Below are 27,708 nucleotides of genomic sequence, written 5' to 3'. Positions count from 1 at the left end.
GCGAAAACTTCTTTTTTTTTTGCACTGTTCAGTCAGTGTGGCAAGTGTTTATAAAATGCCTGCCACCTTGAAGGCGCCATCCTGAATATCCAGGAGCCCTTTTGTGGGGAGGTGAACAGTAGTCTGCTCTTCAGGAGGAGGTGGAGCTGTGTACAGCTATGTATACACATCAGATTGGGACAAATACTCTACCGAAGTGTTGCACCTGTGTGTAATGAGGAGTGGCCTTATGTTGCTTAGAAACAAGTTAAATTTCCTAGACATTTGAATTAGCCTTTGAAAGGGAAGTAAGGTAGACTAGCCAAAGGTGGAGGATGGTGGCGTGTTCCAGAAGCATAGGAGTTACGACACAATACAGTAAGGGAAGAGCCGGCAGCATCTGCAATGATGTGTGAATGGCAGGGGCTCCCACGACAGGCTGTCACAGTGATGACCCATGTGCAGACATGGCAACAGAAGATGGAGGTGAACAGAGAATGGAGAACAAACCGAGAGACAGCCTGCTTCTGTTAGAATTGCCTGTGGTGGGCTTCACGAGGGCTACGCGGGGCTTCCAGGGACTGTAGCGAGGGTTCTGAAGCTTCTACCATGGGATGTTGCTAAAATGAATAACGATGAACCAAGACCCTTAGCACATGGAGAAGCACATTTGAAGGGGTAGACAAGGAGTGTAGAAACTGACATTTTACATACATTTTCATTAGAGGTCCTTCTTTTTTTTTTTTTTTTTTCAAAGAACAAATGTGTCAACCTTTCTTTCAGGATTCTGTTGTTAGACTTCCGCTATTTTGTTTGTATTTAAGACCTGGCATTGCTTCCCAATTCAAAGGAAGAGAAGACATTAGGTGCCTGCTTCCTGTCATGTCTGTGTACTGTCCTGTTCTACCGTGACCCCCAAGTGTCCATGAGGCAGACCTTGAACCTGGAGATAGACTCTCCCACCTAGTTTACCTTTTTCTGCTCATATTCTTTTTAAATGTTTTTTTTTTTCATTTATTCAGTTATTCATTTGGAGGCAGGGCTACACACGCGCCGTGGTACACATGTGAGGGCCGGGGGACAACATTCCTTCAACTCTCTCCTTCCACCATATGAAAGAAGAGAAACTGAACTCCAAGGAATTGAACTCAGGCCATCAGTCTTGGAGGTGCTGAGCCATCTCAACATATTCTTGAGGACAAGGTGTTTGAAAACTTTGCTAATGTATATAGGATTCTCAGAGTTAGATGCAACTGCTTAAAAAAAAAAAAAAAACCACGAAGGTGGAACTGTAGCCAAAATGAATTCTTGGATCACACATCTCTTGCCACTGGTGGTGAAGCTGCCAAGCCCATACCAGTAGGTGGAAACGGACACCAGCCCCTGAGGAAGTACTGACTGCCCATGGGTGTCTGCTGCCCCTGCTGTTTCCTCCCCTCCATGTGTAAGGAAACCGTGGGATTTCCTGGGCATTTTTCTCATTCTCTTAATACAGAGGAACTGAAGCATTTTGGCTTTGGGAGTTTGGATCGTGACTCTCAGCTTGGAGGACTTTCCAGAAGGCTGGCGGCTTCTGTCTCTGAACTCTCTGTTTGTACCCCGACCCCTTCCTGTACTGTAGAGGTCTTTCTACTTTCAGAATTGAAGTGGACAGTATTAGAAAATCTCCCCAGATCGTCTGGAGGTCAAAGCCTGCATGAGCTTCCAAGCTGGAGGGGACTAACCGGGAGAAAGACGCTGAACTCTTGGGATGTCCCCCTGCAAACGAGGTGAAATTTATATAAACATCCTCTTTTCCATCCCCCACCTTCCATCCCATTTACCACGTATCCAGTGACAAAGCTCTTGAAAAGTGAAGAGTCTTAGAAAATTCCCAAGTCTCTGCTTCTCACCCGATAACACGATTATCAGGCTCACAGCTGAACTTTCTCCACAGTGAGAATCCGTCCAGTCAAATTGATTTGTTTAAATCCTGGACAGTAAATCCAGACATGTATCTCGGGGGTGAGGCGGGGGTGGGAGAGGAGTGTGTGAAGGGTGCTGTATCTACAAGGCTGTGAGCGGAGAGCCCGCTGACCCAAGTCAACTCGGAACCTGTTCTGTAGGAAAAGAAGAAGCACTGTATCCATCTTTAGGTTTGCTCAGATTGAAGTGTGAAAATAATTTCTTTCATTTCAGTTCCTTTGACAGTCTCAGCAGCAAGGGTTATTGAAAAGAAAATACATCTCCAAAAGGAAGGCGCTGAGTCCTTGCCAAGCTTATGGCCAGGAAGCACAGATAAATTCTACAGACAACCAGGGCATGGATGGGTGCTGAAAGAAGACCCATGGGAGCTCAGAGGGCCGGGAGGAGAAAAGAGCTGGGCCCGGGGGAGGGGACCACAGTCCAACATGAGCTCTCAGGGCTTGGAGCCCAGAGAGCCAAGTGCCCAGGGACCTATGCCCAGGGCAAAACATATTTTTAGTCCCTCCCATTTGGGGGACATTTTCTAAGACGGAAGTAGCAAGACTGGAATGGGATGCGACACATAGGCTCTTTGTAATAAACTGGTTTTAATCTGTCACAGTACTGAGTTCTGCGGCAACAATGCAAAGAGCCATTTCCTTCTTCTTTTTTTCTTTTTAGATTTATTTATTTATTTATGTATCTGGTGTTTTGTCTGCATGTACATCTGCATACCGGATGAAGACATAGGACTTCATGGGACTCCAGTTACAGATTCTTGCGAGCTGCCATGGGGGTGCTGGGAATTCAACTCAGGATCTCTGCAAGAGTTGCCAGTGCTTTTAATCACTGAGCCGGCTCTCCAGACCTGTTTACTTGCGTTTGAATGTTAGGCTATTAGCAACTTTTCAGGCAAAGCACCCCCTCAGCGCATCCCTCCCCGTAATACCGGCCCGTGCCTTCCACACTGCACCCCTTCTCGGTAATGCCTGTGCAGCAGGTGAGTACTGGGCTCCAACCTCCCCCGAAACACCTCCGCAGACACTGGTGTGTTAAGCGCCGAGCCCTCTTCGTCAGCCCACCTTCCCGACACTGATATTCCTGGGAGCTGAGCTGGTGCCAGCCTGTACTGAACTCTAGATGAAAGCGAGCTTCTCTGACAGGCAGCTTGCGCTAAACCTTGACCTTTCTGAGCTTTGGGAGGTGGACAGGGGAGCAAAGGGTGACTGGGAAGGAGGGGCCGCGTGCTTACTGCTATGGGGAGTCTGTTTACCTGCCTTCAAGGGTCACAGCCATCTGAATGGGTTTCTGGGACTCTGTTCTTGGGTTTGGTTTCAGAGGACTCAGTACTGTGGAATTCTGCTCCCCCTGGGCCCACCCCTTACTGTTTGGAACGGGGCTTTCATTCCCCAGTGTGAGTCAGTCCTTCCAGGGGATCAGTGCCTCTTCCTTGCAAGAACAGCCATGCAAGAATGGCTTTTTTTAAAGTGGAGTTTACTGCTGTTGTATAAACCTTCATTTAAAATTGACTATAAAATGTTTCTGAACCTGCCAAACACGCATTAAAATATTTTGCTCCATTTATGCCTATGTGTAACATTTGGTTTCTTAAGGGCTTTAATCAGTGACTCCAAGTAGGAAGCTATCCATCTTTATTGCCGGTTGCTTCTCAGTGGTGGTCGGGGCAACAATCTTTTTATTGCTTCTGTGTTTAGTTGTTCTTTGACATGATAGAAGTCAGCTGCAGTTCAATGAGCTCAGTATTTGTGCAACTTAATTGCTTGCTTCCTTCAATACATACTCAGTTTTTCCTTTTATGAGCGGGGCTGTTGGAAAAATTAAGCTTAGGGATATAGCCATCCACTGTTAATTAACCTCCTTCCCAAACACATTAGGAAAACAGGTCAACCAGCTGCTGAGTGCTAAGTGTACTGTTACCGGGGTCTTCCTCGGCCGAGAAGTGGATCCCGTGTTAAGTGGACAAACGCTGACACTGGGAGCTGTTTCTGGAATCAGGAGTGACACAGACGAGCGCTCCCAGCCCTCCCCTGCTGGAGCGTCACCATCTCCTCGGAGCGGGCCACACTTCCAGCTACTTTGTTTCTTTCCACAAACATGCCAAGAAATAAAATACTTCCTTCCTTAGGTTATTGCTTGTTTTAAAAGGGGAACCTACGCTCAGCTTTCTCTTTAGTCCCTCCTGTTTCTCTTTTGGCTCATCATTCCTAGGATAATCTGAATAACAGGAGGTCACATAAGCGCTTGAGATGTACGGAAAACAGGGAGGGAGCTGATCTATCAGCGGATCCATGGAGAACTCTTACGGTCCATTAGGTCTCATATTCAGGTGGAAAATCACTTTAATTGCTGGGGAAGGGGTCGATTGAAGTTTTGCCAACTGGGTAGAAAGTTTATTGAGATTTATATACATAATTTAAAGAAGAAGGAAGCATGATGGTTTCTGGATTTGGTGGGAGGTAGGCAAGGACAAGGAGCTATTTTACACTTTTAGATGGACAAGCACGTGCAAACATGACAAGGGAAAATGCGCCAGAGAGAGCTAAAGGTGGAATGATCATTTCTACCCTTCGCCTGGAATTTCCACCATTTAGTCTTCCTCAGAGAGGGGATGAGGAAAGAAAGGAAACCTAGCCTGTCCCAAAGATAGATAAGTACAGAAATTTTTCTTTTCGAAATTATTAGTTTTATATACTGGAGGGGATGTGGGGTAAAGGGAACACTCCTCCATTGCTGGTGGGAATGCAAACTGGTACAGCCACTTTGGATGTCAGTGTGGCAATTTCTCAGGAAATTAGGAAACAATCTTCTTCAAGACCCAGCAATACCTCTTTTGGGTATATTTCCAAAGGATGTTCAACCATGCCACAAGGACATGTGCTCAACTATGAGCATAGCAGCATTGTTTGTCATAACCAGAACCTGGAAACAACCTAAATGCCCCTCAACCAAACAATGGATAAAGAAAATGTGGTACATTTACACAATGGAGTAGTACACAGCAGAAAAAAATGACGACATCTTGAGATTTGCAGGTAAATTGATGGATCTAGAAAACATCATATTGAGTGAGGTAACCCAGACTCAGAAAGACAAATATCATATTCACTCATTCATAAGTGGCTTTTAGACATAAAGCAAAGAAAACCAGCATACAACTTACAATCCCAGAGAACGTAGACAACAAAGAGGACCCTAAGAGAGACATACATGGATCTAATCTACATGGGAAGTAGAAAAAGACAGGATCTCTTGAATAAATTGGGAGCATGGGGATCATGGGTAAGGGTAAAAGAGGAAGAGAGAGAAAAGGAGGGGAGTGGAGAAAAATATATAGCTCAATAAAAACAATTTAAAAAATCAAAACCAAAAAAGAAATTATTAGTTATAGTCTAAACTTGCAAATATTTTGGCAAAGAATCCATTCCTAAAATTGTCCTCCCTGATATAGTGACAACCGAGCTTCCTCACATGGACGCACCTCTAACTTCTACCTCCAGTTACTGCAGAGTTTCTTATAGCTCTGCTTTTGCAGTGGACCCAGAACCAGTGTTGAATTGCTGTCCTGTCTTATCTACTTACTGACACAGAATAGTGCGCCCGTGACTGTCTAGGTCCCACGGGATTGCTGGAAATGTGATTGATGTTACGAGCTGTTTGTCTGCGGTGAGGACTGCAGCAATGTCCTGGGTCACCCCCTAGAACGGTAGATTCTAAAGATTACATGCTCTCTTAGCTTTCGCCTGATTGAGGCCCGAGATACAAATGGTGAGCCGTAGACACAAACAAAACAGGAAAATAGTGGGAAAGGGTAGACGCTGGAGGAGGACCACCCATGTGTCCCAGGTGCTGAGCCACAGATTCAGGGCTGTGCAATGGCGCTTTGGTGGAGAGGGGTCACCCTTTGAGTCCAAGTCAAGAGACTGACTTAATATTTGTTTCCATCTAATCAGTGATGATGTCAAACTTCATGTTGTCTCAAAGTTGAAGACACGCGTCTCAGAAGAGAAAAAAGAAGCCCAAGGTGATGGGTGTGAGAACATAGAGAATCTTGGAAAGCTCTTAAGGCGTGGCTTTATGATAGTCTTTCTATGGATCCTCAGAGCCCTGCTGATGGAAATTTACAAGCACTGTGCTTATTTTACATCCCCTGTAAACTAGCTGCAGTCAGGAGAATATGCTGGGCCATGTTAACCTTCCAGGAATCATGTCTTGCTCGGCTCCTTGATTCTTCTGACAACTTTAAGGAGTATGCTCTGTGGCTTTTCCAGTAGTCTCTGATGAATTCAATAGAATCTGCAAAGGGAGCCCTAGCAGCCATGAAATGTTTCTTCTAACCAGCAGGTGGCACTGTGGACACTACAGTGGTGAAGAAACTGGGACATAGGCAGCAAAGATGAAGGGGTGTGTGTGTGTGTGTGTGTGTGTGTGTGTGTGTGTGTGTGTGTGTGCGTGTGTGTGTAATAATTAGATAATGTGGGTGGACCTACAGAGGTTGAGGTTAACAAGGCAGCTCAGACAGATTTAACCAGTCCTGGGCGTACAAGAGCCATCTCTTCATCTCTACTGGAAGATCTTTCTCCCTCCCTCCCTCCCTCCCTCCCTCCCTCCCTCTCTCACCTTCCCTTAGCCTCCTTCCCCCCTCCTCCTCCATCTTCCTCTCTAGTCTCCCTCTCTCTCTTCTCCCCCCTTCATGTCTCTCCCCTTCTCTTTCCCTCTGCTTCTCACTCTCTTTCTCCCTCACTCTTTTGTCTCTACTTCCCTTGTCCTCATTTTCTCTCTACTCACAGCGGGGGGTCTGCTGCTGTCCAGGGCCGAGAAGCAGACTCCGACATTACTCACGTCTGAGCCTACAGTGTGTGGAATGGAAACTCTAGGATGATGTGTAGAATAAGTCACATCCCATGCTCATAAACCATTACCCCACCAGGGAAACATGTTCATTTGATTTATTTCATTATATTAAGGGGATAATAAGGACATTTTTCTGATCTCTACTTGTCTCTGAACTCTCAGTCATGTGTGGCTCGTTCCTTTAAAAATTGATTGGAAGCCAGGCGGTGGTGGCCCACACCTGTAATCCCAACACTCGGGAGGCAGAGGCTGGCAGACCTCAGTGACTTTGGAGGCTAGCCTGGTCTACAAAGCGAGTTACAGGACAGCCAGGACTGTTACACAGAGAAAACTTGTCTTGATAAAACAAAACAAAAAAGCAAAACAAAAATTTATTTTTCAGAGAATTTTGTAAATTGATTTTTAGAAGGCACCTCTTGTGAGGGTAAATCATTTTTCCTTTCAAAGCTCCTGAGGTGTTGGAACTGGACAAAGATGGTCACAACTATTCTCTCTAAGACACCAGCAAAGGTGCCTGGTTCCTGAGGGTTTCTTTTGAAGAAAGGAACTTGACATCAGAAACAACTTTCTTTGTAGCTTAAGACAGAGGAAGAGGGACGGTCCTGAGGAGGAAACGCGATCCCTCTCGATATGTGTTCTCCACATGAAGACTCTGGAATGCTGGTCTTTGCAGCAGAAATGTGACCTCCACTCTTGATGTGCTTCTAATTCGGGGGGCTGGTAGATACACTCTTGTTTTCTATCTGAATACAGCAGGAGGAAGAAATTGTTTCCCAGTGGGGTTAGAGCCACCCTTCTGGGGAACACTAAAGGAGTTGGAGCCATCTTTCCAGGGAGCACCAAAGAGGTTGGAGTCCATCTTTCCGGGGGAATACTGAGGGTTATGAGTCTACAGATAATTGCTTCTGAAACCAGCAGTTGGACATTTTCTAATGGAGAGCCAGGAACTTTGGAAGGTGACAGAAGTCGGCGTCTAAAAGTATCAGGCCGGGGTCCTGGGGACCTGTTTCTACAGTCTCAGACTCTCCCCAGTGTCCAGTCTTTCATGTTTCTGTCGGTCCTGTGCCATGGGGAAGAGCAGGCAGCTGACTGAGCTGCTGAGGGAAGGTGCCATGAGTAGTTTCTCCACGGGACTGGAAGGTCTGACCAATGGAGGGGACCTCGGAATGGGAACCAGTTTACTATACATCCCCAAACAGGGATGTTTCTGACTCACTGCAGCAGGCTCCTCTCTTAGTTCTTGGCCACATTGCCCTCCTCTGAGCCCAGAGCCTGGGCAGTGCTTGAGTGGCGGGCGAGGAGGAGCGAAAGTTTGCTGTCACTTCCTCTTCAGCAGGTTATGTCTGCAGACACGGGCTCCCATACCCCGTAATTACTTTTTCACATTTTTTAATATAGTAACACATGGTTGGGCTTGTGGTAGGGAAACTGAGTGATGCCTCCGAGCCACGAACACTATAAATAACTTCAGGGGCCATTTTATATGGTTAGGGAAGGAAACTGCTTCTCTCTTAAGAAATTGCTCCAAGTAAAGAGGTAGGATTTGGGAACTAACTACTTCTGTTTTTCAGGAGCCCCCTTGTCCTTTCTGCTTGCCTGTAGATCAGAGATCTTATCAGTATTAATTCTTCTGCTTGCCCGCCCATCTTTTATCATGTTTTGGCTTAAAAGGAGCGTTGAGGCTATTTTGTTACGTAGAGAGAAATGAGATTATTTTGGATTTGATGTGAAAAGTTAAGCTGAGAACTCCACTGTCCCGGTGGAGCTCCTGTGTGGGCATCCTGGTGGGCTGGGGCATCACTTGGTGGAGACCCTAGCTCTCAGAAGACATTAGTCGACATGCTGGAAACAGTGCTTCACGCCCTCAACCAAAACAGTTAAACCACCTAAGGCAGCCCAATATTTGAGCCTTCTGGGAAGACAAATTGAGAACATGTCTTCAATTTTAGCAACTTCAGCATCAAGGGGCTTGTCTTTCCAGCCAACCTTCGAATGGATTTGAAAGCTGTTTGCTTCTTTAGCCAGTGAGGTGAACTACAGCTGCCTTCAGCCGCCTTTAATTCCTATCCTTCCTATGTGTCAGTGGCCCGCTCACTAAAATCTCATATAATTTAGTAATTAATGACTAATGTACTAGGAAAATAGCAAAAAGACCTCAAATATACTTCCTACTAGAGTCCATGTGCTCAGGCCCCACTTAGGTCGGCACACAATTGATATTTTTGTTTAAGTGACTTTAGTTTACCAAGGTATATGGGGCTCAGTTTCCTGTCTGCATCGTGTGTGTGTGTGTGTGTGTGTGTGTGTGTGTGTGTGTGTGTGTGTGTTACAGAGCCATCCTGAGACTAGGGACAAAAGTTATAGAGAGAAGTGAACTGTAGCACTGGCCAAACTCGTAGGGATACCTGGTGTTGTGTTCTAGGTTTATCTTCTGATGGGGGAAGACAGAAGCTTCTCCCTATTCCGAAAGGACAGTGGTGGAAAGTCCTGGGGCACCTGTCCTGTGCTGTTAGCATGACCACCCAGGCCAGGAAATGACACTGTTTGGGAATTTGATTTTGCAGGAGTCCTTCAGTGCATATGACAGAGCATATGTTCTGATATAGTGAGCTGACAGCCACAGTATTAGGGAAAGGAGCGAGGACCAACTGTATGGCAAGCTGTCTTTATCACAGACTGCTGCAGCCCTGACCTCAGAAAAGGCTGGTATTATTTCCTGGGCCCTGTCCCTGAACTCACACAGAAGGCCCCATTGGGTAAGTGAGCTGGCTGCAGACCCCCCAAGTTTCGGTTAGCCATATGTACCCCAACGTCCCCAACACAAACAACTCCATTGTACACAATGTTTCCAGGAAATGCTTGTACCTGTTTTCTGCTGTGCTGCGTTTTTGAGATGATTACATGCTTTTGCTCGGGAGTGGCATGTCGCCAAAGCCAGAGGTCTGCGTGCTGGAGTCTCAATAGTGTTCATTATGAAGAACTTTCTATTCCTACCCTGGAAGGAAAAAGGCACTCACAGATAAAGTGTATGATATGATTATGTTGCTTTAGATAACCACAAGTATTACTTCCGACATGATAAGAGATTATTTTCTGTCTCCATCACACAGGGCTTGGCTCAGCCCTTTTAAGAAGCGGTGGCATTTTTCTGAAGGCCACTTGATCAGTTTGGAACCAGCGGGGAGCACGAAGTCTTATGCAGATAAAAATCAACGCTGGTTTCAGCTACCACAGCCACGCAGAGGTGGGGAGAGGTGGAGTGGGTGGGTGAAGGAGAAGAGGGAGAGTAGGAAGCTGGGGTGGGGAGGGGGTAGGAAGTTTGGAATCGGGAGCAAAGGGACCTTAGTGAGTCCAGCAGTCCTTTGGAGACCTCGTGACTCAGCAGCATACCTATAAGGATGCTGGGTAATTTCCCCCTGTGCTAACCTCATTAGGACTAAGCTCGCAGAGTGAGCTGGAATTTACTCAGCTCTGTGGAAGGATGTATTAATGAGACAGAGTTACCTTTTCTTTCTTTTTGGTTTTCCGAGACAGGGTTTGTCTGTAGCCTTGGCTGTCCTGGAACTCGCTTTGTAAACCAATCTGGTCCGGACCCACAGAGATCTGCCTGCCTATGCCTCCTGAGAGCTGGGATTAAAGGCGTGCGCCACCGCACGTGGTTGGATTACAGGATTGCTCCGGAGGGGATATAAAGAGGGATGGTTTAGGGCTGGTGAGACTTTCCCGCATTAAGTTGTAGAAAAGAAACTAAAAGGTCGTTCTCGGCAGTGTGCAACGCCAGCATGGATATTATCGCTTTCCCACCAAAGCAGCCTTGGATGAAGAAAGCAAACTTTAAGATAACATTCTAAAGTTGAGGGACTTTGTAATTATCCATTCAGGAAGGAGTCGGATGCCTTCCTAATAAGACAAAACATGGGTTAATGATCGAACTGTTGTCTTCTTGTGAAATCTAGAGGGAGAAATGAGAGTGAGCTTTCAGGTTTAAGGTAAGTCCAAGGGGCTGGAGAGGTGGTTCAGTTGTTAAAAGCACGGCCACTCTTCCAGGGGACCTGGGTTCATCTCCTAGCACCCACAAAGCAGCCCATAAACACCCATATCTCCAATACTAGGGGATCTAATGCCTTCTTCTGGTCTCTATGGGTGCCAGACGCACAGACATACATGCAGATAAAACATCTATACAAACGAAAAATAAAAATAAAAAGTTTTTTTTAAAGTCTGAAGGCTGGAATAATTTATATGCGCATGTATACATAAATATGGTTGGTTGCCTATATCGTGTAAAAGAACCCCCAATCCCTGATTATAATAGGAGTGTCACCAGTCAGGCCTGAGAAACATCTTAGAGCTCCAAACAGGCCAAGTGAGGAACTTGCTATCTTGTTATCTTTCTTCCATAAGAGATACAATATGTCTGGAGTTTCGGCTTTGCTAAGAAGGCATGTGATTGCCCAGTGGCTGGCAAAGTGCTTAGGGTTAGCTGTAGGTGAAAGGACTGGAGATTAGGATTTATCTTTTAAAGATGAAAATATGTCCAGGTCGGAAAGATAACAGAGTCCCTAACGCACTTTCTACACAGCGTGAGGGCCTGGGCTTGATCCCAGTACCTGTGCCAAAGGCCAGTGTGATGGTGCCTACTGGGAGGAGGATTCTGGGGCCTCCCTGGCCAGTTCAGGACTTCATCGGCGAGTTCCAGGTAGCTAGTGTTTCAAAATTCATGGCGGACATCTTCTGAGGAGCAATACTCACTGTTCTTCTGGCCCCCAAACGTCCTTGTGCACACATGCACACACACACGCACACACACATACACGGGAGGGGGGCAAGGAGTCTAAATACGTTCTATGCTTCCCTTAAACCGTATAGGACGTTACTAGCAGAGACTGCACAATTTAGACATTTCTGGGATTTCTGGTTTGGGTCATAGCTTCTATCAAAGATGAGTGGCGGAGTCCCCAGCCAGATGCTTAGCCAATAAAAGCTGGTATGGATTTTTCACACCTTTCTCTTCAGCCCAGAATTAAAGTTTGTGTCTGCAGATGGCCTGTCGTGGAGATAGGTCTCTGCCAGCATCCTGTCTATCATATGCTGAGTTTCTTAAGGGTTTTTTATCAGAGAGACTCTTGGACCTTAGGGAGTTGAGAGATTAGAAGCTCCTTGGCCACGAGGAACTGTGGAATTACTCTCACTAGGCAGCTCTCTAGTTCTTTATAAATTGTATTTCATCTGTGTATTTTTAACAAGGGGTTGTGGCAAATGTCACTCTTGTCCCCCCCCCCTTCTCTCTTTAAGCGCCAGCTCCTAGGGTTTCCTAGTTGGAAACAGAGCCCCCACCTTTCTTGGGAGGGCTTCAAGAGCTCACCCCACTCTGGGCACACAGGAGATGTGCTGTTGGTGCTGGGGCTGCCTTCTGTTCGAAGTACTGTGGCTCACGTGATGACTTCCAAGCCCATCTGGGGAGATGATGTGGGTAAAGTATTTAGCAGGAGATCAAACACCAGGCTGCACTCCTAATGGCTCGCCTTTTAGAGAAGGCACGTTGGCCTCTCACCCAGATGTGGCTGTGGGTAACGGCTGATACAGCACACAGGTGGCATGGCTATCTCGCCATTTATGGCCTGCTCCGCAGTGACAGCAGCCCGCTCCTCAGAAATAGGAAATGACTAATGATGTGGGGGAATTATGAACCAGGATTAATAAAACTTGAAAAGGAGCAGCTGTCCGTGTTTGATCCTCCTTAGAGGAAGTGAAGTCTGCGTCCTCGGATCCTTTCCCTGAGGAGTTCATCTGATTTCGTCTGATGATGTGGCCATAGTGGGGTCCAGGCAAGAGTCCGGAATGGTGAAGCCGACTGGCCGGAAGTATGGTGCCGTTTTCACCTCGACAACACAGACCCGGATCCTCTCTGCAGTCCGTCTGTAAAGAGGCCAGGTTATAGAGCCAGGACACAGAGGAAAGGTTTAATTCTCAAAGCCTGAAGTTTTATGTATGCTGAGGGAGAATATTCTGGAGTGGTTCCTAAGGTTCCTTGTTAAGGACAGTTATTGGAGTTAGCCAGTTTCACCTGGGACACCCTTCCGCAGTCCTGGTATTCCCAGTGTCTGCCCTGGAGGTCCCCCCTTCCTCACTGTTAGGAATAATCTTAAGACAAGCCTCTTTATGGACGCAAATAATTCCGATCAGACCAAATTAGATCAAATCAACACCCATGTTTACTGCAGCGCTCCCGGATGGCCGGGAAATCATGGGGGTGGGGGGAGCGGGACCCACAAAAAACCCAAAGATCCAAAGAGTTTTTCTCTGTGGGAGCCTCACTAGCCCATGAGAGTGGTCCTGACCCTCCCTGGGGAGGGGTCAGCACTTGGCGGGCTTCCTGGAGGTGGAGTCCAGACTAAGGCAACTCCCAGGGGAAAGGGGGCTTGAAATGGAGCATCCTGTTCCATTCCTGCCCCAAGGGTGGGGGTGGGTGGGTGCCAGGGCCTGGGGTGACGCTTTCAATCAATCATCCCAGATTGCTTGGATATGGGGGTGATAGAGGGCTGGGATTTCATTTTTCAATTAAGCATCCCAGACTCCTTGAATATAGGGTGCCAGTTCAAGTCTGGCTACTTCCTATGGGCATGGGGCCACAAGGGAGGGTCTGGGAGTTGGGCTCACGCTCAGCAAGAGAGTAGCTGGAACAGCATCTGGTTTATCATCCTGGAGTCCTCAGGCAGCTGCTTTTTGAGGGAGATGAGAAGGCAGGTGGCTAGGAGAAAAAACAATATTGTTATTATTGGCCCTATAAAATGGGGGTAGCCATGGGAAGTCATTAACTGTCACAAAGAATGGTGTTGGAAGAAGGTCATTGAGCAATAAAGAAACTGCTTGGCTGGCCCTGATAGGTTAAAACATAGGTGGGAGGAGTAAATAGGAGGAAGTGGAAGTGAGGTAAGACTCTGCTCTGCTTCCGGAGAGACTCGACAGCTCTGCTCTCTGGAGCAGAGACACCAGGCTCCGCTCTCCCAGGCAGCTCCGACCCAGGATGGACGTAGGCTAGAATCTTCCCGGTAAGCACACCTTGGGGTGCTTACACACATTATTAGAAATGGGTTAGAATAATATGTAAGAGCTAGCCAATAAGAAGCTGGAACTAGCCGGGCCAAGTGGTGTTTAAATGAATACAGTTTGTGTGTTGTTATTTCGGGCATGAGCTAGCAGGCGGCCAGGGTGCTGGGGACGCAGCCTCGCCGCTCCTATTTCAACAGAATGGGACAGGGAAGTGTTGTGGTTGTACAGGTGAGGCTCGGGTGTATCAGATAAAACCAGATTTTAGTTGGTAGATGCCCTTAGTCCAGGAGAGTTGGTACTCATGGTGAAGTCCCAGGAGCTGGAGCAGGTGTTGGCGTTGTCTGGAGAGCACTTTGTGAATTGGTCTTGGCCCAGGCAGCAGGAGTGACCTGCAAAATATGCTTGAAACTGGCTGGGGTTAAATTAGGCTTTGGAGACTGTTAGTTTCTTACCAGACCTGATTTTTGATACAGCTATTGCTTCAGGTTAAAAGTTATGACAATTAAAAGGAATTGGGAACTCTGGATTCTTTTTTAAAAGATACACCTGAAACTTGTTATTCCTGGACTATGAAGCTTGTGAAAAAGGCACACCTGTCTGTATTTTAGTAAGAAATTTAACAAATGAAGTAATGAGCTACCAGTACCTTAAGTCATCAAATGCCATTAGACAGATCTGGGAGAGATAAATGAGTAAAAATGGGGCAGCTTTTTTAGCTACTGAGGCAATCCCAAAATCTCTTTTCAGTCCTTGGGAAACATCAACCCAGAAGCAGTGCTTTCTGTTAGATGCTGAGTATAAGAGGCTCAAAGATTTTTTCCTGTGGGGGAAGATTTAGTCTAACTGTCTTGGCAGGATGAGAAGATGGATCCCCTGGTGTAGTGTCCAGGAAGCTGAAGAGGTAAAAGGCCACTTTTTGCTGTGTGGTTGGCTTTGCCAAGCCCAAAGGCAAGCCTGGAAGCCAACCTTTGCAACCACGTAACTTCTTGGAGGAGCTCTAGGGTGCTGTGTGAGCTAGCCAGGCTCTGTGTTAGAGGCTCTTTTTTTATTTTTATTTTATTTTTTTTTTAAATTTTTTGAGACAGGGTTTCTCCACAGCTTTTGGTTCCTGTCCTGGAACTAGCTCTTGTAGACCAGGCTGGCCTCGAACTCACAGAGATCCGCCTGCCTCTGCCTCCCAAGTGCTGGGATTAAAGGCGTGCGCCATCATTGCCCGGCTTTAGAGGCTCTTTTGTTAAATGCCATACTCTCAGATTTGTCTAAGGCACTTGAGAATTGAGTACCATTACCTGTCATTTTAAACTGGGCATATAAGCTAAATTTAGACATGTATTTTATTCAATTAGTTATAGTTTACCAATGCTAGTAAATGTAAGAAGATTAAAAGGGATATTTTAATAAGTCAAAGACTATTAGCACACATGGGTACTCTTACCCAAGATGGCAGTGGGGTCAAAATGGTGGTTACCCATGTGTTTGTATTTTTCCAGAGCTGTTTTAGTCTGGAGTTATCTTAAAACAAACACACATGCACACAGAAACATGAATTCACATATGTATACAGACATACTGTGGCCACATCATTCTAATAGTTATACAAATAAAACACTTTTAGAAACTTTTGTCAGCTTACCAACTTAAAATCCTGGTGTGGAAGAATGGGGGGGGGCGGGGGAGGTGGTGGTAGATTTTTTTTTTAAATCCCAGAGTGAGAGAAACAGCAAACTGCTAGAGAAGGGAGGGGGAAGGGGCCCAGTGTGAGACAAACAGCAAGCAGCTTAGAGAAGCAGGGAGGGGGAGGGGAGCAAGGGAGCAGACAGGAGCATACATCTAGAAACTGTAGGCTATGGAGCCTTGTTTGCTTTATGTTAGATAGCCCCCAATTTTAAAGGAATTTTGTAAAAGGTCACCCAAAGGCTTTTGAGTAATCGGCTTGAATCGCAAGGACCCATCAAAAGCCCAGGCCTATTGGGACTCGGGCCTGTCACAATGCATGCACCCAGACAGAACTTGCGTCAAAACCCGGGTGCGTGAGAAATGAGTGGTGGATGTCTCATCTCAGCGAGGCATGGCTCGCCATGTGAACTGGACTTTCGGCATGGCCGCAACTTCAACAGAATGCCCCCAAAGCAAATAGGTTCCCTACCCTACCAGCCATGCACTCCAAAAGGGGAACTCACTGAGTTGAAGCCGATCTTAGCCTGGTGGAGAGAGCACGAGAGGGGCGTTTTCTAGTACACGGCACTGAGCCTGTGGGGAAAACAGACCCCATAGGTGGGAATCCTCTACTTATTAGGAATAATCTTAAGACGAGCCTCTTGGCTGATGCAAATAATTCCAATAGGACCAAATTAGACCCAATCAATGCCTATGTTTACTGCAGCACGGAAGCCTAAATAGCCCGTGGGAGTGGTCCTGACCCTCCCTGGGGAGGGGTCAGCGTTTGGCAGGCTTCCTGGAGGTGGAGTCCAGACCAAAGCAACTCCCAAGGGGAGGGGGATTGAAATAGAGCATCCTGTTCCATTCCTGTTCCAAGGTTGAGGGGTGGGCGCCAGGGGCTGGGGTGATGCTTTCAATCCCAGACTCCTTGGATATAGGGGTGATAGAGGGCTGGGGTCTCTCTTTCAATCAAACACTCCCCTCACACCTTCAGGATCTTCTTGGAAAAATGCCTTAGAGGCATCAGAGAAATGTATATGGCCAGCTTCTCTAGAAAGTGTGGTTGGCTAAACCAGGGTGAGGGTTAGGGACCTCAGGAAACTAGAGCCCGAAGGAGGAAATGCCAACTTTTGATAGTCTGGCGTTTTAGAAGCCCCTCTACGCTGCCTCTCTTTGATGATAGACCTCGAGCCGGTATCTGACAAGGCTGCCTCATGCTCTCATTAGAACACACATTGAGTCAGCCTCAGCTGTGTCCAAATCATCTCTTCAGAGACCAGTTCTGGCTGTTCCCAGTGAGTAGCGCCATGGACTGACCTATTGCAGCTGCAGAGTTCCAGGTTACCAAGCTTGCTTTGGCTGTGGACAGTCGGGTTAATAGAATTCCCAGCAAGAACTTGGTAGGAATCATAGGGGCTCTTAAATGTGCTTGTCAGGACAAAGGGGCCGCAGAAGAACCAAGTTCAAATTTTCCATCTAGAACTTGGGGTTTAGTATCCTGGGCCATCTTAGGGTTTGCCGCACTAGCTCTGCGTGGTTTGGCAGGGTGTGAGTTTGTGTGAGCCCAAATGCATGTGTCAGGAAGCACGTGCATGCATGTGCTCTAGGTGTGTTTGTGTGAACTATGAGACTATCGGAGGGTAAGGTTTACAGGAAGGGGATGTGAGATTTTGGACCAGAATAAGAACAGGAAGAAATTAAACAGTTCATGATCTTACTCTCTCTACTCAGTAAGTTATTCTGACCTGCTTGGGGTCTTGTAGAGTCCCTAATGTAAACACTACCAATGTCTACTGAGTATTTACTGTGGGGTAGGCAAATCTTATGTTCTGATGGGTTACTTAAACTTTCTCTGTCTCCACGTTCCACGTTCAGAACAGAGATAATCATAGACTCGTGAGTACAGGTATGGCAAGGATCAACTGACTTCAAATAGGGAAGGTCTCAGACAGCGCCTGGCCTGCAGTATGCATTCAGTAAGTAGTTGTGTTTTGCCACCCCTCCCCCCCACTTTATGTACAAGAGGATGATTGGGTGGTTTTCATGATCCTCACCCTCTGGGAGGAGTTGAACTCAGCAGCCTAGCTCTGGAGTCTGGGCCCTTCGTCTTTCCCTGCTAGACTGGCAACGAGATTTTTCCGAGGCTTTATCAAATTAATGTTCATGATGTCCTTCTTGCCTTGGGGAAAATGTGTTTTCTGATGATCCAGTCTTCTAGGGATATGGATAACCTATGCTTTACTCCATAACTGTCTCAAGGAAGTTTCTTTCCTGATGCTAAGCTTAGCCCCAAATGACCTGGGGCAGGTATCTCTCTCCCGATGCTATGGACAGGTTAGAGGAAAATAAGGTCCTTAAGTTTCTTCGGGCTCTTGCTTCCGATTTTGCACTTCTGACAGTTGGCTTTGTAAAACAATGAAAAACAAATACTTTCCAGAAAAAATTAGTAGATATACAGTAGTTAAAAATAAGAAATATTTTTTCCTCTTGCCTTTTAAATCTTAGTTATTCCATCACAAAATAAGGAAAATATCTAAAGGCTTATAGCAATCTGACAAGATGGATCAATGAGGGAAGGCGTTTGATGCCAAGCCTGAGTTAGACCCCTAGTATCTGTACTATGAGAAAACCAAAATCTGCAAGTTGTACTGTGACCCCCCCATCATGTTGGGGTATGTGCAGGCCCACACACATCTGCACCCCCTCCCTACCCACGAGTTAAATTTCTAAAAACTCATAGAAGTTAAGAGACCAGACACTAGTGCAAACAGGGTACCTCCTTTAACAGATACTTTCATTTGCTTTCCAGTGGCTACATCATTTCATGAGAAAGGCAACTGGCTGGACCTTTGGAGAATCCTCAAGTTGAGGACCTCTGTCCTGAGAAAACAACTTCCCAGCTAGCGTGTACCCCAGAGCTTCTCCCCTCTGTGGATAGAGCTGGGCGAATCTGTTCTCATGCGGCTGCTCAGAGGGGGAGCCTAGGGCCATGGGCACAGCTCAAGTAGGACCCTCTCATTTGTTAAAGGCTGAGGAAGAGGAGGATGTGCTACGCAGAGGAATGACAGGGCCTGATGTTGGTCTTTCCTTTGCTCCCCCTTCTCTTCATGAAGTCCCAAGACTCTTTCTCAGAGGGAAGACAAGCGCTGAGGTCAGTGCTGAAAGGGAACTGATATATGGAAAGCCAGACGACAGCCAGACCTTGCTATTCCACCATCCTGAGTGTGTGCACACGAACTTCAGGGCTTTCCAGGCCTTGTAGCAAGGCTTTCTCCAGTGTGCTTGTGCCAGGAAATCGGATTTCTTCGGCAGCCTTCCACGGAGCACAGATGACCTAATACAGGCTTCTGCCCCGACTGTCTCCGCTCCTGGGTCCTGCTTCTCCTGCCCCTTGCTTTCTTGCCGTGCAGCACCTGTGAGGACCAGCCATTGGCCTCTGCAACTGAACCCACACAAGTCCTAGCCTGGAGATCTGCAGGGCTCCCTCCTCCCTCTTTTGTTGTCTCTGGACTAATGGCGAAGGAGCCAACAGTCACACAGGCAGATAAAAGGCTCCTACGAGAACAATCCTCATTTGTGTCGCAGTTGGTGCTCTGGAGATTTAGCAGGATAATCTTGGATGTACGTCAGCAGCCTGAGTAGGAATCGTCTTAATCCTTAGCAAGGCGCAGATGAAATGGGGCCATGCCACACTGAAAAACACACAAGGAACTGCTCTTTCCGCTCTTTTCCAGAATCCCAGCTGGAGGAGGCTGAGGTTTCTTACAGAGCCTAGGGGAGTTGCCTTTTGGTCCAAGTACCTGCAGCAGAGTTGGGACTTCCAAGGGACTGAGCCCCGGGCACACTCTGGCCATTCCTTCTAGAGCGAAGGTCTGATTGCCTGCTGTCACACGTGAGTCCCTGAGAGCTCAGCTGGAAAAAAAATAGCTTAGTCCTTCTTTTAACACCCTGGTTTAATCTGGCTACAAGGAATCACCTGAGTCTTGATTTCAAACATCTGATTGTATAAAGGTCCTTAAGTCCCTGAGCGGAAGAGGCCTCGGTAGAGACGGCATAGCGGTGAGAGTCAAGTCTCCATGACTCTGTCTTCTGGATCCATCAGGAGCATTCGACCTATCTGAGGGGAGACAGGATGGCAGAGGATGGGGTATAGTGGTGGAATCTGCTGTTTCCTTCATTTCCATGGTGCTTGTGACCTTAGATTCCACCCCACCTGCAGAAGCCGAGGAGCCAAGGAGGGTCGTGGGATTGGAAGACCATTTTTGTCTCAACCATGCAGGAGTTAATGGGTGCTTTTCCTTCTCTTGTCTCAGGATGTTGCTCTTGATGCTGTTGTCCCTCCCCCCACCATTTTCTCTATATGGAAACTTGGTCAAATTTGCATTTTAACTCCCATTCACATTTAAGCAAACAATTACCAAACAATTGTTTTCTGAACATCTGTTTTTTTTCTCTTTTTATAAAGAATCAGATGAACATCATTATCTGAAAATTTACATGCTTCTTAGAATTTGTAAATAACCCTTTCTTCTGAGGTGGGGGGTCTCCTCATATAGAGCTCTCTCTGTCCAGAACATTTGCCTATACCTCCTGCTTAGTTATTGGCCATTTAGCTTTTTATTAAATTAATCACATAACTTCAGACAGTATAGTCAAATATCTCACAATAGCTGGGGACTTAAGACATGATCATTTTTCGGTCCTCAGGTTTGAAGTCACCATATACAATACAGAGTCTGTGAGTCTCTAGCTGTGCCCCGTTGCAGAAGGCCAGTCTGGTGCCTCCATGAATGCAGTCAAGAGCTTTTAAAGAGATGATTGAGTTAAAACAAAGCTAAAACAAAGTTAAAAAGTTAAAACAAAAGCAGAAACTCCCGAGGCACACACGCACGCATGCACGCACTCACGCACACTTGCGCAGTAAAGAGGTTGGATGAAGACTCAGGGAGAGCTGAGTATTTCCAAGTTAAAGGAGAGAGACCGCAGAGGAAACCAAATATGACAATACCTTGGAACTGCAACAGATAAATCTCTGTGGCCTGAACCGTGTTGGGCTGTTTTCCTTTAGCAATCAACACAGACATGATCAGTCTGTGGTGTCTTAGGATCGGGGATGGAAGCCTGCGGAAGTCAGGGGCCAGGACTAGCAAGGAGAGCGACGGGGTGGAGACTTGAAAGTTGTTGGCAGATCCTAAAAGAACACTCGTTTACTTTTATGAAATTTGACCATCAAAAGGCTCTTCAGACAGAGGGGACTCTGGGAGAAGAGATCGGAGACGAAAGAAAGGTTTGGAGAAACAGAATAGGTAGATCAAAGATGGCTGCTAGTGAGAGCACCAAAGGGTGGATTCTGGAGCAAAGGCGAAGGGTGAGGTTTGGTAAGGAGTTGGGAAAGATATAGCCAAGGGTAGGTGCTACTATTTATGATGTCAGGTATCAAAGAGGGAAAGGTCAGACTTACCTGACAATGACGAAAGACAGGTGACCTGAAGGAACAGGAAAATTACATATAATAACTTAATAGTTACATATAATGCCTCTGTTGAACATGCAGCTGCAGAGAATTTGATTTTTCAGCGTCTAGGAACTAGACCCCAAAGTCAGTCACAGGTGTACATGCTTTCAATCCAGCATACAAGAGGCTGAGGCAGGAAGATCTATGGTCTAGGCCAGTGTGGGGTGTGTAGAACAAACCATCAAACAGACAACAACCCCACTACAAATCTATGCCCTAATTGAACTAGGATTTTTGTGGTATTTTTACAAATTTCTTTTGAAAAGTATATCTATCTCCACGGACATATTTTATTGTTATGTTCCTTTTAATTATTTCTTTTTCTTTTTTCTAGCTATATCCCTTTCTCACCCACAATTATCACCTCACTATAAACTGTAATGATAACTTTTTTTATAAGCTATATAAAATGGAGTTCATACATACCCATACATATGTGTGTTGATTCCTTCATAGTTTTATCCATAAAGAATAAACTAGGAAGGCTGTTCATGGTGGTATATCTCTTTAGTCCTGGCACTCAGGAGGCAGAGGCAGGTGGATCTTTGTGAGTTTGAGGCCAGCCTGGTCTACAGAGAGTTCCAGGCCAGCCAGGAGTATATAGAGAGACCCTGCCTCAAAACAAAACAATAAAATATAACCCAACACAAACAAACAAATAAAAACCTAGGAGTACCTTGTGCTTACTTTTCAATGTGTTTGCTTCTCAACACTGCTCACAAATTACCTACTGTGTGTTTCGTTTGCAATGTCCACACGCATCATGAATTTATCTGATCCTCACGGGTGGCGTCGTTTGGTTTGTTTGTCGGTTTTGCTCACTACAAAAACCAGCATAGTTGTCATCATCATAGAATGTTCTCATGCAAGTGCTTTTGATAGACACAAAGAATAACACTGATAACTGGACGAAGCATGAATAATAAAAACTCAGGGAGAGAAACTGGGGTTCAACCTGAAGATCCAAAAAGCAGAACAGCCAGTTACTGGTTCTTACCTCAACCTCAGTTTGAAATGGTGATCTTGCCTCCAGGAATCTCAGAATGAGACTGTGTTTGAGAGCTATTTTCTCTCGATTTATAATCTTCTCTAGGGCTGGCATTAACCGTGTGTACCACTGGGATTAAGAGCATGCATCATCCAGTTTCTATGCCAAACTAGTGTGGCTACTGGGGTTAAAGATGTATGTAACCATTACCTGACCTGAAAGACTCACCAATCGGCCTGTTTTACTCTCAGATCTTCAGACAAGCTTTATTTATTAAAATACAATGAAACTGCCACGATACCTGGATGAATACATGTATTCTTTTATGGCTCATTGATCACATTTTGCCATAATTCCTCACTACAAGGACACTAACATTTGTACCTGTCTAGCCGGAGCAGATTCCCCTTTGGAATAATACTGACCCTCTGTTAAAGTCTAGTTTACAGGGAAAAAATGATGCCCCTTTGCTTTTAGTCTGTTTCTCTGCTGTTGGATGTAAGGATTTTGCTGCATTTGTTGGCAATTGTGGCTTGATCTTAAAATTAAGGCTCTTGTAGGCTTATGTTTTGGATGCACATGCCCCACCTTTGGCACAATTTTTAAGGCTATAGAGCCTTTAGGAAGTAGGGGTGAGTGGTGGAAGTAGGTCACTAGGGGTGAGTCTTAGACTCCTACCGACCCCTGCACCCTCTCTCCATGCCATAAGGTCAGGTGACAGGTCTAGGCCACATGCTGTTAGTATCATGAACTCCAACATACAAGAAAGCTTTCCTGTAGTCATAAACCAATACAAACGTTTCCTCCTTTAGCCAGTGACTAAAGTAAAATTCCCACTCAAAGACTTGGGTTCTTATTGGTTTACTCATAGCTCCAGGTTTTCGATTAATTTTTAGAAAAGCAAATTTTGATTGCACTGATATGAGTGAAAATATGAAATTAAGATGCCAGTGGTTTAGTGGCTCTTCTGTTGCATTGGTGACAGCTAAGAGGCACTTGAAAAGGAGGTCTTTCACCCAATGGCAGGACCTGGAGGCTGCTCTGCTATTGCTTCGGCCCTCTTGCACTCCTGCCGTCTTCTCTCCCTAACTCTTTCTCTACCTCCTCCATCCAGCCTCATGTCAGCGAGGCAAGAGGCACACCAGAAAGTCTGACATTGAGGCAGATACCCAACTAAGGAGCAGATTGCAGCTTCAGCTTCCAATGGCTAACATCCATCACAGTTCTTAGGAACCCCCTTGTCAGTTTCCTTCAGGATAGGCGTGTGGAGAGGCAGCCTTGAAGCAGTGGGGTGAGCTACCTCGCAGGCGCGTGGGATTCCTCACAAGCTAAACCATCTCTCATTTTCCCCTACTTTTCAACCTTCTGCAGATTGAGAGAGGTTCAAGTAGGGGCTGAGATTCTATTTCCCAAACACCAAGTCTCTGAGTAAACCAAGAAGCAGGCTCCTGGCTGTTGTGGGGTATTTATATTTTGTGTGAAAATGTATTGCTGTGATTGGTGTAATAAAAAGCTGAACTGCCAATAACTAGACAGGAGGTATATGCAGGACTTCTTGGCAGAGAGAGAGGAAGTAGGAGAAGATGAATCAAGACATGCAAAGGACACCAGGAGACATGGAGAGAAAATAAGAGGTGCAAGATGGAAGACAGGTAACACCACTTATAATTTAAATAATAAGAGCCAGATAGGAACAAGCCTAAGTTATAGGCTGAGCCTTTATAATTAATAAGAAGTCTCTATGCCATTATTTTGAGCTGGCAGCCAAAAGAAAAATCTCTGGTTATGTATGGTGTTTAACACAGAGACTCAAATATCTTCATGAGCCTGAGAAAGAGGTCTCTCAGGTAGGCTCAGCATACAGAGGCATGGTCCCTTTAAGAGGCCTGAATGTGCAGCAGAACATTTGAGCAATTGGTGTGCTAAGTAAAAATATCTGTCACAAAATGGACGTAACAGCTTCTAAGAGCTGGGGTATTAAATATGTTGGCATCTGAATCCTGTATGGTGCTTTGTCTACTTTGAATGTTTTAAATGCTGATGTACAAAAACTATTGCTGCTGAGAGACATTGGATTATGGAAACTGCTGAATTAAAACAACCTATATATTTTAAGAATGTCTTCACTTCAGAATGGAAATCAAAAAATATGTTGCATTGGGGGAGAGGTTATGCCTTTGTTTCCATAAAACGCTATGGTTCTCTTCAAAATTGATGAAGATCAGATTTGATTGGGGAAACCACATAAGGATTTTGACTATGGACAAAAGAAAAAGAAAGAAAAACAATCCACAAATGACTACAGGACAGGTGATGTATATGCTGACTTCTCTACTATAGGAATAGCTCCGAGACTAGATGAAACATAATAAATCTTGTTGGCTACAGAATCCTCATGACTCATTATTACATGACATCCTTTCATACAGCATGGATAGAGATTTAGTTTTATAGTACAAATGGATTTATAAAGTTGATAGATGCCTTTTACCTGCTCAAACATAAAACAAAAAATCATCTTTAGCTGACTTGTACACACCACACATTTCATACCTGTGTTAATGCAGATAAATATGTTACCTTTAAAAGTTTATGTGTTTTAAGAAAAAAAGGACGAGAAAACACTGAAGACAAGTAGCCCAGGTGACCCAGCCTCTCAGAATGCCTCTGTTGCAGTTTCCTCAAAATTATGCAACCAGAACAACTTCAAAGCTGTTAGCTGAGATGGTCAAGTCTCACAGATTATCCAGTCAAGGCTTCAGATAAGTTATATACTTTCCCATCACACAGAGAATAAACAAAAAATAGTACAGCTGGTTTTCCCAGGACTTAACCATTATCTCAATTTCCTCAGGGTCTCCCAAAGATGCTGTTGCCCCCAGATAACAGGAAGCAGTTTAGAGAACATGACACCTACATTCCCAAAAGATGGGGTGGATGGGTTTTGGTCATTCAATGGATTATAGACGCTTATCATCATTTAGAGGAGTTATTTACAAGTTATTGTTGATCATGGTCAGAAAAAAAGCTAAACAAAAGAGATTAGATTCAGGAATCTCTTTCTGAAGGAAAAAAGGGGGTATAGAATGATAGGATAAAAGGGTGGATTGTTGAGTCTACTTTTGAACAATCATGAGTCTCAAATATTTTACATTTGTATGGATTTTTATATATTGATACAAATTAAGGTTATTTTTGTTTTACTCTATGTGTGTTTATTTTCCTGTTTAAGGTATTGTGCCTATGTAAAATATTTAAAAATGTAATGTAAAGTTCTAGTCCTTGAAAGCTATTATTATAAACCATTTAGGATAATTAAGAAATGCAGGTTAGTAGTTAGTTATATATATAAAACAGTTAGTAGTTAGTTTATATAACAATCAAACTTGTAATCATGTTGGGTATGTTTTCAAGGTCATACATAGATATACTTTAGAAAGATAGATGATCTCCAAACACTTCAGAGACGTACAGAATATGGCATAATGTTGTTAATAGCATAAGGCTTTTCATGATGGTGAGACATGTCTTCTCCTGGCAGCATCGATCTACTTCAGAGAAAATGATGAACATTTAAGAACCTCCATATGGAGTTTATACATACGTGTGTGTGTGTGTGTGTGTATGTGTGTGTGTGTGTGGCAAATCTAGCACTTTGGGCAGGAAACGGCTTTTGTCTCAACTGCTAACAGTATGATGTTCAAATTTGGACAAGCAGGGCACAAAAGAAAGCAAATACTGAACTTTGCCAAGACAAGACAGGACAATCCTTAAGAATTCCCACTTCACAGAAAAGTCTGCCAGATATTCTAGGCCTGTAGGCTGGAGATAGGTGTCCCAACATTGCAGAGGAATCTTGGGTGACTGTATAGGCAGTAAGATTTTTTTTTTGTTTCTATAGTTTTGGAAGTTGTTTACTTTGTGCTTGTTGTTTACTCAAGTATTTCTTGGGTCTCTGATGGAGCTGATGGTAACTATAGTTACCATTTTCCTTGTTACCAAATTCAAAAAAGATACTTACATAAGAGATATAAAATTTATAAAGTTAAGAAACATAAAACCTTAAGTTGTTTATCTAAGAAGATGTTTAAAGATCTAAAAAGGTATTGTAGGTGGTAATACACGATATGGTAGAAAATGGGTTAGGTATAAAACTTTGAACTCACTAAGGTAGGATAGATAATACAGTACTTTTTCTATATATGCCAAATACATATGAACATTGAGAATATAGTTCTTATTTGATAATTGTTCTTATTGTATATAGTTTTGTATGTTAGAGTTAAAACCTTTCTTTTTTATTTAGATAAAAGGGGGAATGTTGTAAAATATTGTATACTATGTGAAAATGTTTTGCTATGATCAATGTAATAAAAAGTTGAGCTCCTGCCAGTAGCTAGGCAGGAGAGATAGGTAGGACTTCTGGGCAGAGAGAGAGGCAGGGTGGGGGGGGGGGATGGGAGATGAGTTGAGCTACACAGGGGGCACCAGGAGACATGGAGTGGAAACAGGAGGTGCAAGATGGAAGTCTCCATGTCATTATCTGTGAGTTGGTAGCCCAATGGGAAAAAAAAATCCCACTACACCAGGCTCTACTGTGAGGAGCCTTTTTAAAGGCATGTGGCTTTGCTTGGTTAGCAGGCATATCTGAAGGCTGCAATGACAACTCCAGGCTACAAAATGTTCTATACAATAAACCCAAATACCAGCAGGAAGCCCTTCATAAGGTTCATGGGAGAGATGAATTTCATATTCAAGTTTATTGTTCTTTCTGTAGCTTGTGTGGTGTAAATTTGCTGAGAAAATGGGAATTTGATCAGGATTATACATTTCTCACAAAGATGGAATAATAATTTATTGAGCAATTATAATAACTTGAGTAATTATAGTGGGCCAATTTAAGCAGCTTATCTAAGAGCTTGGAGGTAGTACAGAACAGAGTCAGGAACCACAGCCCCATCATCTGCTTCCTAGTCTAGTGTCCCTTTCATCCTTGGTGACTTGACTCATAGGCAGCCCACCCCATCCATAAACCTGGTATTTTTTCAGGAAGCATATTCAATCAGTAACTGACTTAGAAAACCTTTGTGAGAACACAAGACTTTGTTGACTGGGTTAATCCATACTGGTCCAGTGGTAGCCATGGAAAGCCCTGTCATGCTGAGTGTCTTCTAGTGTCTTCTCTAAAGCTACCTCTTTGCCACTCTTTATCCTGAGCTGGGTCATTAAAAGCTGGTTTGGATGGGTTGACTCAGAGGATTCTTTCACGCTCTGGGATTTTTCTAGAGGGATATGGGAGGATGCGGAGGATGGGGAGATAGGGAGTTCAGACATTTATCCTGACTCCCTTTGAAGTAAGGTCTCCTAGCCTGATTCAGGCAGACGGAACAAAGGTTGGAATTAAGTACTCTACTCCTGGGATTTTGTTGTGGCCATTATTCTAATGCTTCCCTGCCAGGCAGAGAAAGGGTTGATACAGCAGTCACAGAAACTACTTGCCAGAGGCAACAGAGCCTTGCCTATACGGGTCTCTGAAGAGTTGTGTAGAGTATAATCCTCATTCTGACCCCTAAAGTCTGTACTGTAATGACTAAGAAATGTCTTACTGAAGTAAAGATCCCGGTACTCAGCAGATACTTCTTGTATTTATGAGAACATAAGAACATCTCTGTGTGACTTTTTATCCATCCATGTGGGT

The sequence above is a fragment of the Alexandromys fortis genome, unplaced genomic scaffold, assembly GCF_014885135.2.
Source record: "Alexandromys fortis isolate MF-2015 unplaced genomic scaffold, M_Fortis_MF-2015_v1.1 scaffold_130, whole genome shotgun sequence".
Lineage (NCBI taxonomy): Eukaryota > Metazoa > Chordata > Mammalia > Rodentia > Cricetidae > Alexandromys > Alexandromys fortis.
Note: the sequence above shows the minus strand (reverse complement) of the source record.